Here is a 15,653-nt window from a genome sequence, read left to right as displayed (position 1 = left end):
CCTTGAGATGTTTCTTCAACTTGATTGGAGTCCACCTGTGGTAAATTCAAATGATTGGTCATTTCTGCAGCATTGAAGGTACCCAAGAACAGAGTGGCTTCCATCACTCTTAAATAGAAGAAGTTTGGAACCACCAAGCCTCTTCCAAGTTCCGGCTGCACACGATAATTCCCGGCTTCTCATGTCTACCTCACATAATATCCCAAATTGAGTACCACAGAAAGAGCCATAATACCCATTAAATATTTTAAAAATACCTTATTTACGTACGTTTTCAGACCCTTTGCTATGAGGCTGGAAATTGAGCTCAGGTCCATCCTGTTTCCATTGATCATCCTTGAGATGTTTCTTCAACTTGATTGGAGTCCACCTGTGGTAAATTCAAATGATTGGTCATTTCTGCAGCAATGAAGGTACCCAAGAACACAGTGGCTTCCATCACTCTTAAATGGAAGAAGTTTTGAACCACCAAGCCTCTTCCAAGAGCCGCTGCACACAATAATTCCCGGCTTCTCAAGCCTTACTGTTTAATTAATTGACTAAGCAATTTCTGATTTCATTAGGTTCTGAGAGCGATAAATGTCCCACCCAGCCAAAGTCAGCCACACCCTTAGTACTCCACTCATTGGGTTTCCGTAGTGTAGTGGTTATCATGTTCGCCTAACACGCGAAAGGTCCCCGGTTCGAGACCGGGCGGAAAAACATTTGAACAAATTGGTCCTTCGCACTTCTCAGTGTTTGCTATTCAGACTTTAGTTTCAGTAGTGTAGTGGTTGTCACGTTCGCTTCGCACGCGAAAGGTCCCCTGTTCGAAACCGGGCGGAAACATTTTGTAATATTCAATATTTCCCAATGCCCAGAGGCTAGCATTTGGTTTGAAACAGTTGAGGTTTGTCTAAACCTTGCTGTCTACCTCTCCGACCTGTGGATCAATGTTGCCGTTTTTTTTGGGGACCTCCACCATGCGATCTGTATGAATGTGACCAGACTGACAGCTTCTCTGAGCAAGGCAAATTCATTTATCAGGGTCATTGTAATGGATATATCCAAAGAAATGGCAATATAATCCAAGGTAAAACAAACAAAAATGTAGATTGTTTTCTGTCATTTCAGCTGCTTGATGTGATTGTGTGATAGATTTAGTTGGCTGGCTAGCAAAGGAAAATAAGCTAGCCTGCATAGGTACAGTGCATTCGGAAAGTTTTCAGACCCCTTACTTTTTTCCACATTTTGTTACGTTACAGCCTTATACTAAAATGGATGAAATAAAATAAAATCTATCTACACACAATACCACATAATGACAAAGCGATAACATATAGTTTTTATTAATGAAAAAAATATTTTAAAAATACCTTATTTACATACATTTTCAGACCCTTTGCTATGAGGCTGGAAATTGAGCTCAGGTCCATCCTGTTTCCATTGATCATCCTTGAGATGTTTCTTCAACTTGATTGGAGTCCACCTGTGGTAAATTCAAATGATTGGTCATTTCTGCAGCATTGAAGGTACCCAAGAACACAGTGGCTTCCATCACTCTTAAATAGAAGAAGTTTGGAACCACCAAGCCTCTTCCAAGTTCCGGCTGCACACGATAATTCCCGGCTTCTCATGTCTACCTCACATAATATCCCAAATTGAGTACCACAGAAAGAGCCATAATACCCATTAAATATTTTAAAAATACCTTATTTACGTACGTTTTCAGACCCTTTGCTATGAGGCTGGAAATTGAGCTCAGGTCCATCCTGTTTCCATTGATCATCCTTGAGATGTTTCTTCAACTTGATTGGAGTCCACCTGTGGTAAATTCAAATGATTGGTCATTTCTGCAGCATTGAAGGTACCCAAGAACACAGTGGCTTCCATCACTCTTAAATGGAAGAAGTTTTGAACCACCAAGCCTCTTCCAAGAGCCGCTGCACACAATAATTCCCGGCTTCTCAAGCCTTATTGTTTAATTAATTGACTAAGTAATTTCTGATTTCATTAGGTTCTGAGAGCGATAAATGTCCCACCCAGCCAAAGTCAGCCACACCCTTAGTACTCCACTCAATGGGTTTCCGTAGTGTAGTGGTTATCACGTTCGCCTAACACGCGAAAGGTCCCCGGTTCGAGACCGGGCGGAAACACATTTTAACAAATTGGTCCTTCGCACTTCTCAGTATTTGCTATTCAGGCTTTAGTTTCAGTAGTGTATTGATTATCACGTTCGCCTCACACGCGAAAGTCAGTCACACCCTTAGTTTTCCAATCATTCGGTTTCCGTAGTGTAGTGGTTATCCCAGGTTCGAAACCGGGCGGAAACATTTTGTAATATTCAATATTTCCCAATGCCCAGAGGCTAGCATTTGGTTTGAAACAGTTGAGGTTTGTCTAAACCTTGCTGTCTACCTCTCCGACCTGTGGATCAATGTTGCCGTTTTTTTGGGGACCTCCACCATGCGATCTGTATGAATGTGACCAGACTGACAGCTTCTCTGAGCCAGGCAAATTCATTTATCAGGGTCATTGTAATGGATATATCCAAAGAAATGGCAATATAATCCAAGGTAAAACAAACAAAAATGTAGATTGTTTTCTGTCATTTCAGCTGCTTGATGTGATTGTGTGATAGATTTAGTTGGCTGGCTAGCAAAGGAAAAGAAGCTAGCCTGCAAAGGTACAGTGCATTCGGAAAGTTTTCAGACCCCTTACTTTTTTCCACATTTTGTTACGTTACAGCCTTATACTAAAATTGATTAAATAAAATAAAATCTATCTACACACAATCCCACATAATGACAAAGCGATAACATATAGTTTTTATTAATGAAAAAATATTTTAAAAATACCTTATTTACATACATTTTCAGACCCTTTGCTATGAGGTTGGAAATTGAGCTCAGGTCCATCCTGTTTCCATTGATCATCCTTGAGATGTTTCTTCAACTTGATTGGAGTCCACCTGTGGTAAATTCAAATGATTGGTCATTTCTGCAGCATTGAAGGTACCCAAGAACAGAGTGGCTTCCATCACTCTTAAATAGAAGAAGTTTGGAACCACCAAGCCTCTTCCAAGTTCCGGCGGCACACGATAATTCCAGGCTTCTCATGTCTACCACACATAATATTCCAAATTTAGTACCACAGAAAGAGCCATAATACCCATTAAATATTTTAAAAATACCTTATTTACGTACGTTTTCAGACCCTTTGCTATGAGGCTGGAAATTGAGCTCAGGTCCATCCTGTTTCCATTGATCATCCTTGAGATGTTTCTTCAACTTGATTGGAGTCCACCTGTGGTAAATTCAAATGATTGGTCATTTCTGCAGCATTGAAGGTACCCAAGAACACAGTGGCTTCCATCACTCTTAAATGGAAGAAGTTTTGAACCACCAAGCCTCTTCCAAGAGCCGCTGCACACAATAATTCCCGGCTTCTCAAGCCTTATTGTTTAATTAATTGACTAAGTAATTTCTGATATCATTAGGTTCTGAGAGCGATAAATGTCCCACCCAGCCAAAGTCAGCCACACCCTTAGTATTCAACTCATTGGGTTTCCGTAGTGTAGTGGTTATCACGTTTGCCTAACACGTGAAAGGTCCCCGGTTCGAGACTGGGCGGAAACACATTTTAACAGATTGGTCCTTCGCACTTCTCAGTATTTGCTATTCAGACTTTAGTTTCAGTAGTGTATTGGTTATCACGTTCGCCTCACACGCGAAAGTCAGTCACACCCTTAGTTTTCCAATCATTCGGTTTCTGTAGTGTAGTGGTTATCACGTTTGCCTCACACGCGAAAGGTCCCCGGTTCGAAACCGGGTGGGAACATTTTGTAATATTCAATATTTCCCAATGCCCAGAGGCTAGCATTTGGTTTAAAACAGTTGAGGTTTGTCTAAACCTTGCTGTCTACCTCTCCGACCAGTGGATCAATGTTGCCGTTTTTTTGGGGACCTCCACCATGCGATCTGTATGAATGTGACCAGACTGACAGCTTCTCTGAGCCAGGCAAATTCATTTATCAGGGTCATTGTAATGGATATATCCAAAGAAATGGCAATATAATCCAAGGTAAAACAAACAAAAATGTAGATCGTTTTCTGTCATTTCAGCTGCTTGATGTGATTGTGTGATAGATTTAGTTGGCTGGCTAGCAAAGGAAAAGAAGCTAGCCTGCATAGGTACAGTGCATTCGGAAAGTTTTCAGACCCCTTACTTTTTTCCACATTTTGTTACGTTACAGCCTTATACTAAAATGGATGAAATAAAATAAAATCTATCTACACACAATACCACATAATGACAAAGCGATAGCATATAGTTTTTATTAATGAAAAAAATATTTTAAAAATACCTTATTTACATACATTTTCAGACCCTTTGCTATGAGACTGGAAATTGAGCTCAGGTCCATCCTGTTTCCATTGATCATCCTTGAGATGTTTCTTCAACTTGATTGGAGTCCACCTGTGGTAAATTCAAATGATTGGTCATTTCTGCAGCATTGAAGGTACCCAAGAACACAGTGGCTTCCATCACTCTTAAATAGAAGAAGTTTGGAACCACCAAGCCTCTTCCAAGTTCCGGCTGCACACGATAATTCCCGGCTTCTCATGTCTACCTCACATAATATCCCAAATTGAGTTCCACAGAAAGAGCCATAATACCCATTAAATATTTTAAAAATACCTTATTTACGTAAGTTTTCAGACCCTTTGCTATGAGGCTGGAAATTGAGCTCAGGTCCATCCTGTTTCCATTGATCATCCTTGAGATGTTTCTTCAACTTGATTGGAGTCCACCTGTGGTAAATTCAAATGATTGGTCATTTCTGCAGCATTGAAGGTACCCAAGAACACAGTGGCTTCCATCACTCTTAAATGGAAGAAGTTTTGAACCACCAAGCCTCTTCCAAGAGCCGCTGCACACAATAATTCCCGGCTTCTCAAGCCTTATTGTTTAATTAATTGACTAAGTAATTTCTGATTTCATTAGGTTCTGAGAGCGATAAATGTCCCACCCAGCCAAAGTCAGCCACACCCTTAGTTCTCCAATCATTCGGTTTCCGTAGTGTAGTGGTTATCACGTTCGCCTCACACGCGAAAGGTCCCCGGTTCGAGACCGGGCGGAAACACATTTTAACAGATTGGTCCTTCGCACTTCTCAGTATTTGCTATTCAGACTTTAGTTTCAGTAGTGTATTGGTTATCACGTTCGCCTCACACGCGAAAGTCAGTCACACCCTTAGTTTCCCAATCATTCGGTTTCCGTAGTGTAGTGGTTATCACGTTCGCCTCACACGCGAAAGGTCCCCGGTTCGAAACCGGGTGGAAACATTTTGTAATATTCAATATTTCCCAATGCCCAGAGGCTAGCATTTGGTTTGAAACAGTTGAGGTTTGTCTAAACCTTGCTGTCTACCTCTCCGACCAGTGGATCAATGTTGCCGTTTTTTTGGGGACCTCCACCATGCGATCTGTATGAATGTGACCAGACTGACAGCTTCTCTGAGCCAGGCAAATTCATTTATCAGGGTCATTGTAATGGATATATCCAAAGAAATGGCAATATAATCCAAGGTAAAACAAACAAAAATGTAGATTGTTTTCTGTCATTTCAGCTGCTTGATGTGATTGTGTGATAGATTTAGTTGGCTGGCTAGCAAAGGAAAAGAAGCTAGCCTGCATAGGTACAGTGCATTCGGAAAGTTTTCAGACCCCTTACTTTTTTCCACATTTTGTTACGTTACAGCCTTATACTAAAATGGATGAAATAAAATAAAATCTATCTACACACAATACCACATAATGACAAAGCGATAGCATATAGTTTTTATTAATGAAAAAAATATTTTAAAAATACCTTATTTACATACATTTTCAGACCCTTTGCTATGAGACTGGAAATTGAGCTCAGGTCCATCCTGTTTCCATTGATCATCCTTGAGATGTTTCTTCAACTTGATTGGAGTCCACCTGTGGTAAATTCAAATGATTGGTCATTTCTGCAGCATTGAAGGTACCCAAGAACACAGTGGCTTCCATCACTCTTAAATAGAAGAAGTTTGGAACCACCAAGCCTCTTCCAAGTTCCGGCTGCACACGATAATTCCCGGCTTCTCATGTCTACCTCACATAATATCCCAAATTGAGTTCCACAGAAAGAGCCATAATACCCACCCTTCTCAAGCCGTATTGTTTAATTAATTGACTAAGTAATTTCTGATTTCATTAGGTTCTGAGAGGGATAAATGTCCCACCCAGCCAAAGTCAGCCACACCCGTAGTATTCTACTCATTGGGTTTCCGTAGTGTACTGGTTATCACGTTCGGCTAACACGCGAAAGGTCCCCGGTTCGAGACCGGGCGGAAACACATTTTAACAGATTGGTCCTTCGCACTTCTCAGTATTTGCTATTCAGACTTTAGTTTCAGTAGTGTATTGGTTATCACGTTCGCCTCACACGCGAAAGTCAGTCACACCCTTAGTTTACCAATCATTCGGTTTCTGTAGTGTAGTGGTTGTCACGTTCGCCTCACACGCGAAAGGTCCCCGGTTCGAAACCGGGTGGAAACATTTTGTAATATTCAATATTTCCCAATGCCCAGAGGCTAGCATTTGGTTTGAAACAGTTGAGGTTTGTCTAAACCTTGCTGTCTACCTCTCCGACCAGTGGATCAATGTTGCCGTTTTTTTGGGGACCTCCACCATGCGATCTGTATGAATGTGACCAGACTGACAGCTTCTCTGAGCCAGGCAAATTCATTTATCAGGGTCATTGTAATGGATATATCCAAAGAAATGGCAATATAATCCAAGGTAAAACAAACAAAAATGTAGATCGTTTTCTGTCATTTCAGCTGCTTGATGTGATTGTGTGATAGATTTAGTTGGCTGGCTAGCAAAGGAAAAGAAGCTAGCCTGCATAGGTACAGTGCATTCGGAAAGTTTTCAGACCCCTTACTTTTTTCCACATTTTGTTACGTTACAGCCTTATACTAAAATGGATGAAATAAAATAAAATCTATCTACACACAATACCACATAATGACAAAGCGATAGCATATAGTTTTTATTAATGAAAAAAATATTTTAAAAATACCTTATTTACATACATTTTCAGGCCCTTTGCTATGAGACTGGAAATTGAGCTCAGGTCCATCCTGTTTCCATTGATCATCCTTGAGATGTTTCTTCAACTTGATTGGAGTCCACCTGTGGTAAATTCAAATGATTGGTCATTTCTGCAGCATTGAAGGTACCCAAGAACACAGTGGCTTCCATCACTCTTAAATAGAAGAAGTTTGGAACCACCAAGCCTCTTCCAAGTTCCGGCTGCACACGATAATTCCCGGCTTCTCATGTCTACCTCACATAATATCCCAAATTGAGTTCCACAGAAAGAGCCATAATACCCATTAAATATTTTAAAAATACCTTATTTACGTAAGTTTTCAGACCCTTTGCTATGAGGCTGGAAATTGAGCTCAGGTCCATCCTGTTTCCATTGATCATCCTTGAGATGTTTCTTCAACTTGATTGGAGTCCACCTGTGGTAAATTCAAATGATTGGTCATTTCTGCAGCATTGAAGGTACCCAAGAACACAGTGGCTTCCATCACTCTTAAATGGAAGAAGTTTTGAACCACCAAGCCTCTTCCAAGAGCCGCTGCACACAATAATTCCCGGCTTCTCAAGCCTTATTGTTTAATTAATTGACTAAGTAATTTCTGATTTCATTAGGTTCTGAGAGCGATAAATGTCCCACCCAGCCAAAGTCAGTCACACCCTTAGTTTTCCAATCATTCGGTTTCCGTAGTGTAGTGGTTATCACGTTCGCCTCACACGCGAAAGGTCCCCGGTTCGAGACCGGGCGGAAACACATTTTAACAGATTGGTCCTTCGCACTTCTCAGTATTTGCTATTCAGACTTTAGTTTCAGTAGTGTATTGGTTATCACGTTCGCCTCACACGCGAAAGTCAGTCACACCCTTAGTTTTCCAATCATTCGGTTTCCGTAGTGTAGTGGTTATCACGCTCGCCTCACACGTGAAAGGTCCCCGGTTCGAAACCGGGTGGAAACATTTTGTAATATTCAATATTTCCCAATGCCCAGAGGCTAGCATTTGGTTTGAAACAGTTGAGGTTTGTCTAAACCTTGCTGTCTACCTCTCCGACCAGTGGATCAATGTTGCCGTTTTTTTGGGGACCTCCACCATGCGATCTGTATGAATGTGACCAGACTGACAGCTTCTCTGAGCCAGGCAAATTCATTTATCAGGGTCATTGTAATGGATATATCCAAAGAAATGGCAATATAATCCAAGGTAAAACAAACAAAAATGTAGATTGTTTTCTGTTATTTCAGCTGCTTGATGTGATTGTGTGATAGATTTAGTTGGCTGGCTAGCAAAGGAAAAGAAGCTAGCCTGCATAGGTACAGTGCATTCGGAAAGTTTTCAGACCCCTTACTTTTTTCCACATTTTGTTACGTTACAGCCTTATACTAAAATGGATGAAATAAAATAAAATCTATCTACACACAATACCACATAATGACAAAGCGATAGCATATAGTTTTTATTAATGAAAAAAATATTTTAAAAATACCTTATTTACATACATTTTCAGACCCTTTGCTATGAGACTGGAAATTGAGCTCAGGTCCATCCTGTTTCCATTGATCATCCTTGAGATGTTTCTTCAACTTGATTGGAGTCCACCTGTGGTAAATTCAAATGATTGGTCATTTCTGCAGCATTGAAGGTACCCAAGAACACAGTGGCTTCCATCACTCTTAAATAGAAGAAGTTTGGAACCACCAAGCCTCTTCCAAGTTCCGGCTGCACACGATAATTCCCGGCTTCTCATGTCTACCTCACATAATATCCCAAATTGAGTTCCACAGAAAGAGCCATAATACCCATTAAATATTTTAAAAATACCTTATTTACGTAAGTTTTCAGACCCTTTGCTATGAGACTGGAAATTGAGCTCAGGTCCATCCTGTTTCCATTGATCATCCTTGAGATGTTTCTTCAACTTGATTGGAGTCCACCTGTGGTAAATTCAAATGATTGGTCATTTCTGCAGCATTGAAGGTACCCAAGAACACAGTGGCTTCCATCACTCTTAAATGGAAGAAGTTTTGAACCACCAAGCCTCTTCCAAGAGCCGCTGCACACAATAATTCCCGGCTTCTCAAGCCTTATTGTTTAATTAATTGACTAAGTAATTTCTGATTTCATTAGGTTCTGAGAGCGATAAATGTCCCACCCAGCCAAAGTCAGCCACACCCTTAGTTTTCCAATCATTCGGTTTCCGTAGTGTAGTGGTTATCACGTTCGCCTCACACGCGAAAGGTCCCCGGTTCGAGACCGGGCGGAAACACATTTTAACAGATTGGTCCTTCGCACTTCTCAGTATTTGCTATTCAGACTTTAGTTTCAGTAGTGTATTGGTTATCACGTTCGCCTCACACGCGAAAGTCAGTCACACCCATAGTTTCCCAATCATTCGGTTTCCGTAGTGTAGTGGTTATCACGTTCGCCTCACACGCGAAAGGTCCCCGGTTCGAAACCGGGTGGAAACATTTTGTAATATTCAATATTTCCCAATGCCCAGAGGCTAGCATTTGGTTTGAAACAGTTGAGGTTTGTCTAAACCTTGCTGTCTACCTCTCCGACCAGTGGATCAATGTTGCCGTTTTTTTGGGGACCTCCACCATGCGATCTGTATGAATGTGACCAGACTGACAGCTTCTCTGAGCCAGGCAAATTCATTTATCAGGGTCATTGTAATGGATATATCCAAAGAAATGGCAATATAATCCAAGGTAAAACAAACAAAAATGTAGATAGTTTTCTGTCATTTCAGCTGCTTGATGTGATTGTGTGATAGATTTAGTTGGCTGGCTAGCAAAGGAAAAGAAGCTAGCCTGCATAGGTACAGTGCATTCGGAAAGTTTTCAGACCCCTTACTTTTTTCCACATTTTGTTACGTTACAGCCTTATACTAAAATGGATGAAATAAAATAAAATCTATCTACACACAATACCACATAATGACAAAGCGATAGCATATAGTTTTTATTAATGAAAAAAATATTTTAAAAATACCTTATTTACATACATTTTCAGACCCTTTGCTATGAGACTGGAAATTGAGCTCAGGTCCATCCTGTTTCCATTGATCATCCTTGAGATGTTTCTTCAACTTGATTGGAGTCCACCTGTGGTAAATTCAAATGATTGGTCATTTCTGCAGCATTGAAGGTACCCAAGAACACAGTGGCTTCCATCACTCTTAAATAGAAGAAGTTTGGAACCACCAAGCCTCTTCCAAGTTCCGGCTGCACACGATAATTCCCGGCTTCTCATGTCTACCTCACATAATATCCCAAATTGAGTTCCACAGAAAGAGCCATAATACCCATTAAATATTTTAAAAATACCTTATTTACGTAAGTTTTCAGACCCTTTGCTATGAGGCTGGAAATTGAGCTCAGGTCCATCCTGTTTCCATTGATCATCCTTGAGATGTTTCTTCAACTTGATTGGAGTCCACCTGTGGTAAATTCAAATGATTGGTCATTTCTGCAGCATTGAAGGTACCCAAGAACACAGTGGCTTCCATCACTCTTAAATGGAAGAAGTTTTGAACCACCAAGCCTCTTCCAAGAGCCGCTGCACACAATAATTCCCGGCTTCTCAAGCCTTATTGTTTAATTAATTGACTAAGTAATTTCTGATTTCATTAGGTTCTGAGAGCGATAAATGTCCCACCCAGCCAAAGTCAGCCACACCCTTAGTTTTCCAATCATTCGGTTTCCGTAGTGTAGTGGTTATCACGTTCGCCTCACACGCGAAAGGTCCCCGGTTCGAGACCGGGCGGAAACACATTTTAACAGATTGGTCCTTCGCACTTCTCAGTATTTGCTATTCAGACTTTAGTTTCAGTAGTGTATTGGTTATCACGTTCGCCTCACACGCGAAAGTCAGTCACACCCTTAGTTTCCCAATCATTCGGTTTCCGTAGTGTAGTGGTTATCACGTTCGCCTCACACGCGAAAGGTCCCCGGTTCAAAACTGGGTGGAAACATTTTGTAATATTCAATATTTCCCAATGCCCAGAGGCTAGCATTTGGTTTGAAACAGTTGAGGTTTGTCTAAACCTTGCTGTCTACCTCTCCGACCAGTGGATCAATGTTGCCGTTTTTTTGGGGACCTCCACCATGCAATCTGTATGAATGTGACCAGACTGACAGCTTCTCTGAGCCAGGCAAATTCATTTATCAGGGTCATTGTAATGGATATATCCAAAGAAATGGCAATATAATCCAAGGTAAAACAAACAAAAATGTAGATAGTTTTCTGTCATTTCAGCTGCTTGATGTGATTGTGTGATAGATTTAGTTGGCTGGCTAGCAAAGGAAAAGAAGCTAGCCTGCATAGGTACAGTGCATTCGGAAAGTTTTCAGACCCCTTACTTTTTTCCACATTTTGTTACGTTACAGCCTTATACTAAAATGGATGAAATAAAATAAAATCTATCTACACACAATAACACATAATGACAAAGCGATAGCATATAGTTTTTATTAATGAAAAAAATATTTTAAAAATACCTTATTTACATACATTTTCAGACCCTTTGCTATGAGACTGGAAATTGAGCTCAGGTCCATCCTGTTTCCATTGATCATCCTTGAGATGTTTCTTCAACTTGATTGGAGTCCACCTGTGGTAAATTCAAATGATTGGTCATTTCTGCAGCATTGAAGGTACCCAAGAACACAGTGGCTTCCATCACTCTTAAATAGAAGAAGTTTGGAAGCACCAAGCCTCTTCCAAGTTCCGGCTGCACACGATAATTCCCGGCTTCTCATGTCTACCTCACATAATATCCCAAATTGAGTTCCACAGAAAGAGCCATAATACCCATTAAATATTTTAAAAATACCTTATTTACATACGTTTTCAGACCCTTTGCTATGAGGCTGGAAATTGAGCTCAGGTCCATCCTGTTTCCATTGATCATCCTTGAGATGTTTCTTCAACTTGATTGGAGTCCACCTGTGGTAAATTCAAATGATTGGTCATTTCTGCAGCATTGAAGGTACCCAAGAACACAGTGGCTTCCATCACTCTTAAATGGAAGAAGTTTTGAACCACCAAGCCTCTTCCAAGAGCCGCTGCACACAATAATTCCCGGCTTCTCAAGCCTTATTGTTTAATTAATTGACTAAGTAATTTCTGATTTCAATAGGTTCTGAGAGCGATCAATGTCCCACCCAGACAAAGTCAGCCACACCCTTAGTATTCCACTCATTGGGTTTCCGTAGTGTAGTGGTTATCACGTTCGCCTCACACGCGAAAGGTCCCCGGTTCGAGACCGGGCGGAAACACATTTTAACAGATTGGTCCTTCGCACTTCTCAGTATTTGCTATTCAGAATTTAGTTTCAGTAGTGTATTGGTTATCACGTTCGCCTCACACGCGAAAGTCAGTCACACCCTTAGTTTTCCAATCATTCGGTTTCCGTAGTGTAGTGGTTATCACGTTTCCCTCACACGCGAAAGGTCCCCGGTTCGAAACCGGGTGGAAACATTTTGTAATATTCAATATTTCCCAATGCCCAGAGGCTAGCATTTGGTTTGAAACAGTTGAGGTTTGTCTAAACCTTGCTGTCTACCTCTCCGACCAGTGGATCAATGTTGCCGTTTTTTTGGGGACCTCCACCATGCGATCTGTATGAATGTGACCAGACTGACAGCTTCTCTGAGCCAGGCAAATTCATTTATCAGGGTCATTGTAATGGATATATCCAAAGAAATGGCAATATAATCCAAGGTAAAACAAACAAAAATGTAGATAGTTTTCTGTCATTTCAGCTGCTTGATGTGATTGTGTGATAGATTTAGTTGGCTGGCTAGCAAAGGAAAAGAAGCTAGCCTGCATAGGTACAGTGCATTCGGAAAGTTTTCAGACCCCTTACTTTTTTCCACATTTTGTTACGTTACAGCCTTATACTAAAATGGATGAAATAAAATAAAATCTATCTACACACAATACCACATAATGACAAAGCGATAGCATATAGTTTTTATTAATGAAAAAAATATTTTAAAAATACCTTATTTACATACATTTTCAGACCCTTTGCTATGAGACTGGAAATTGAGCTCAGGTCCATCCTGTTTCCATTGATCATCCTTGAGATGTTTCTTCAACTTGATTGGAGTCCACCTGTGGTAAATTCAAATGATTGGTCATTTCTGCAGCATTGAAGGTACCCAAGAACACAGTGGCTTCCATCACTCTTAAATAGAAGAAGTTTGGAACCACCAAGCCTCTTCCAAGTTCCGGCTGCACACGATAATTCCCGGCTTCTCATGTCTACCTCACATAATATCCCAAATTGAGTTCCACAGAAAGAGCCATAATACCCATTAAATATTTTAAAAATACCTTATTTACATACGTTTTCAGACCCTTTGCTATGAGGCTGGAAATTGAGCTCAGGTCCATCCTGTTTCCATTGATCATCCTTGAGATGTTTCTTCAACTTGATTGGAGTCCACCTGTGGTAAATTCAAATGATTGGTCATTTCTGCAGCATTGAAGGTACCCAAGAACACAGTGGCTTCCATCACTCTTAAATGGAAGAAGTTTTGAACCACCAAGCCTCTTCCAAGAGCCGCTGCACACAATAATTCCCGGCTTCTCAAGCCTTATTGTTTAATTAATTGACTAAGTAATTTCTGATTTCAATAGGTTCTGAGAGCGATAAATGTCCCACCCAGCCAAAGTCAGCCACACCCTTAGTATTCCACTCATTGGGTTTCCGTAGTGTAGTGGTTATCATGTTCGCCTCACACGCGAAAGGTCCCCGGTTCGAGACCGGGCGGAAACACATTTTAACAGATTGGTCCTTCGCACTTCTCAGTATTTGCTATTCAGAATTTAGTTTCAGTAGTGTATTGGTTATCACGTTCGCCTCACTCGCGAAAGTCAGTCACACCCTTAGTTTTCCAATCATTCGGTTTCCGTAGTGTAGTGGTTATCACGTTTGCCTCACATGTGAAAGGTCCCCGGTTCGAAACCGGGTGAAAACATTTTGTAATATTCAATATTTCCCAATGCCCAGAGGCTAGCATTTGGTTTGAAACAGTTGAGGTTTGTCTAAACCTTGCTGTCTACCTCTCCGACCAGTGGATCAATGTTGCCGTTTTTTTGGGGACCTCCACCATGCGATCTGTATGAATGTGACCAGACTGACAGCTTCTCTGAGCCAGGCAAATTCATTTATCAGGGTCATTGTAATGGATATATCCAAAGAAATGGCAATATAATCCAAGGTAAAACAAACAAAAATGTAGATCGTTTTCTGTCATTTCAGCTGCTTGATGTGATTGTGTGATAGATTTAGTTGGCTGGCTAGCAAAGGAAAAGAAGCTAGCCTGCATAGGTACAGTGCATTCGGAAAGTTTTCAGACCCCTTACTTTTTTCCACATTTTGTTACGTTACAGCCTTATACTAAAAAGGATGAAATAAAATAAAATCTATCTACACACAATACCACATAATGACAAAGCGATAGCATATAGTTTTTATTAATGAAAAAAATATTTTAAAAATACCTTATTTACGTACATTTTCAGACCCTTTGCTATGAGACTGGAAATTGAGCTCAGGTCCATCCTGTTTCCATTGATCATCCTTGAGATGTTTCTTCAACTTGATTGGAGTCCACCTGTGGTAAATTCAAATGATTGGTCATTTCTGCAGCATTGAAGGTACCCAAGAACACAGTGGCTTCCATCACTCTTAAATGGAAGAAGTTTTGAACCACCAAGCCTCTTCCAAGAGCCGCTGCACACAATAATTCCCGGCTTCTCAAGCCTTATTGTTTAATTAATTGACTAAGTAATTTCTGATTTCATTAGGTTCTGAGAGCGATAAATGTCCCACCCAGCCAAAGTCAGTCACACCCTTAGTTTTCCAATCATTCGGTTTCCGTATTGTAGTGGTTATCACGTTCGCCTCACACGCGAAAGGTCCCCGGTTCGAGACCGGGCGGAAACACATCTTAACAGATTGGTCCTTCGCACTTCTCAGTATTTGCTATTCAGACTTTAGTTTCAGTAGTGTATTGGTTATCACGTTCGCCTCACACGCGAAAGTCAGTCACACCCTTAGTTTTCCAATCATTCGGTTTCCGTAGTGTAGTGGTTATCACGTTTCCCTCACACGCGAAAGGTCCCCGGTTCGAAACCGGGTGGAAACATTTTGTAATATTCAATATTTCCCAATGCCCAGAGGCTAGCATTTGGTTTGAAACAGTTGAGGTTTGTCTAAACCTTGCTGTCTACCTCTCCGACCAGTGGATCAATGTTGCCGTTTTTTTGGGGACCTCCACCATGCGATCTGTATGAATGTGACCAGACTGACAGCTTCTCTGAGCCAGGCAAATTCATTTATCAGGGTCATTGTAATGGATATATCCAAAGAAATGGCAATATAATCCAAGGTAAAACAAACAAAAATGTAGATCGTTTTCTGTCATTTCAGCTGCTTGATGTGATTGTGTGATAGATTTAGTTGGCTGGCTAGCAAAGGAAAAGAAGCTAGCCTGCATAGGTACAGTGCATTCGGAAAGTT

At 40.8% G+C, this 15,653-nt stretch overlaps 11 non-coding genes across 11 annotated transcripts; all 11 read left to right on the top strand.

The window, feature by feature from the left end:
* Positions 1-629: 629 nt before the first annotated feature.
* trnav-aac lies at positions 630-704 on the top strand. The gene has a single exon. It is a non-coding gene; the product is annotated as a tRNA-Val (tRNA).
* Positions 705-2,062: 1,358 nt separating this feature from the next.
* trnav-aac lies at positions 2,063-2,135 on the top strand. Its single transcript has one exon. It is a non-coding gene; the product is annotated as a tRNA-Val (tRNA).
* Positions 2,136-3,544: 1,409 nt separating this feature from the next.
* On the top strand, positions 3,545-3,617 carry trnav-aac. The gene has a single exon. It is a non-coding gene; the product is annotated as a tRNA-Val (tRNA).
* Positions 3,618-5,052: 1,435 nt separating this feature from the next.
* trnav-cac lies at positions 5,053-5,125 on the top strand. Its single transcript has one exon. It is a non-coding gene; the product is annotated as a tRNA-Val (tRNA).
* A 129-nt stretch (positions 5,126-5,254) lies between these two features.
* Positions 5,255-5,327, top strand: trnav-cac. Its single transcript has one exon. It is a non-coding gene; the product is annotated as a tRNA-Val (tRNA).
* A 2,472-nt stretch (positions 5,328-7,799) lies between these two features.
* On the top strand, positions 7,800-7,872 carry trnav-cac. Its single transcript has one exon. It is a non-coding gene; the product is annotated as a tRNA-Val (tRNA).
* Positions 7,873-9,307: 1,435 nt separating this feature from the next.
* trnav-cac lies at positions 9,308-9,380 on the top strand. Its single transcript has one exon. It is a non-coding gene; the product is annotated as a tRNA-Val (tRNA).
* Positions 9,381-9,509: 129 nt separating this feature from the next.
* On the top strand, positions 9,510-9,582 carry trnav-cac. The gene has a single exon. It is a non-coding gene; the product is annotated as a tRNA-Val (tRNA).
* A 1,233-nt stretch (positions 9,583-10,815) lies between these two features.
* Positions 10,816-10,888, top strand: trnav-cac. Its single transcript has one exon. It is a non-coding gene; the product is annotated as a tRNA-Val (tRNA).
* A 1,435-nt stretch (positions 10,889-12,323) lies between these two features.
* On the top strand, positions 12,324-12,396 carry trnav-cac. The gene has a single exon. It is a non-coding gene; the product is annotated as a tRNA-Val (tRNA).
* Positions 12,397-13,831: 1,435 nt separating this feature from the next.
* On the top strand, positions 13,832-13,904 carry trnav-cac. Its single transcript has one exon. It is a non-coding gene; the product is annotated as a tRNA-Val (tRNA).
* Positions 13,905-15,653: the final 1,749 nt, after the last annotated feature.

The sequence above is a fragment of the Oncorhynchus mykiss genome, unplaced genomic scaffold (assembly GCF_013265735.2).
Source record: "Oncorhynchus mykiss isolate Arlee unplaced genomic scaffold, USDA_OmykA_1.1 un_scaffold_326, whole genome shotgun sequence".
Lineage (NCBI taxonomy): Eukaryota > Metazoa > Chordata > Actinopteri > Salmoniformes > Salmonidae > Oncorhynchus > Oncorhynchus mykiss.
Note: the sequence above shows the minus strand (reverse complement) of the source record. Positions and strands in the feature narration are given on the sequence as shown.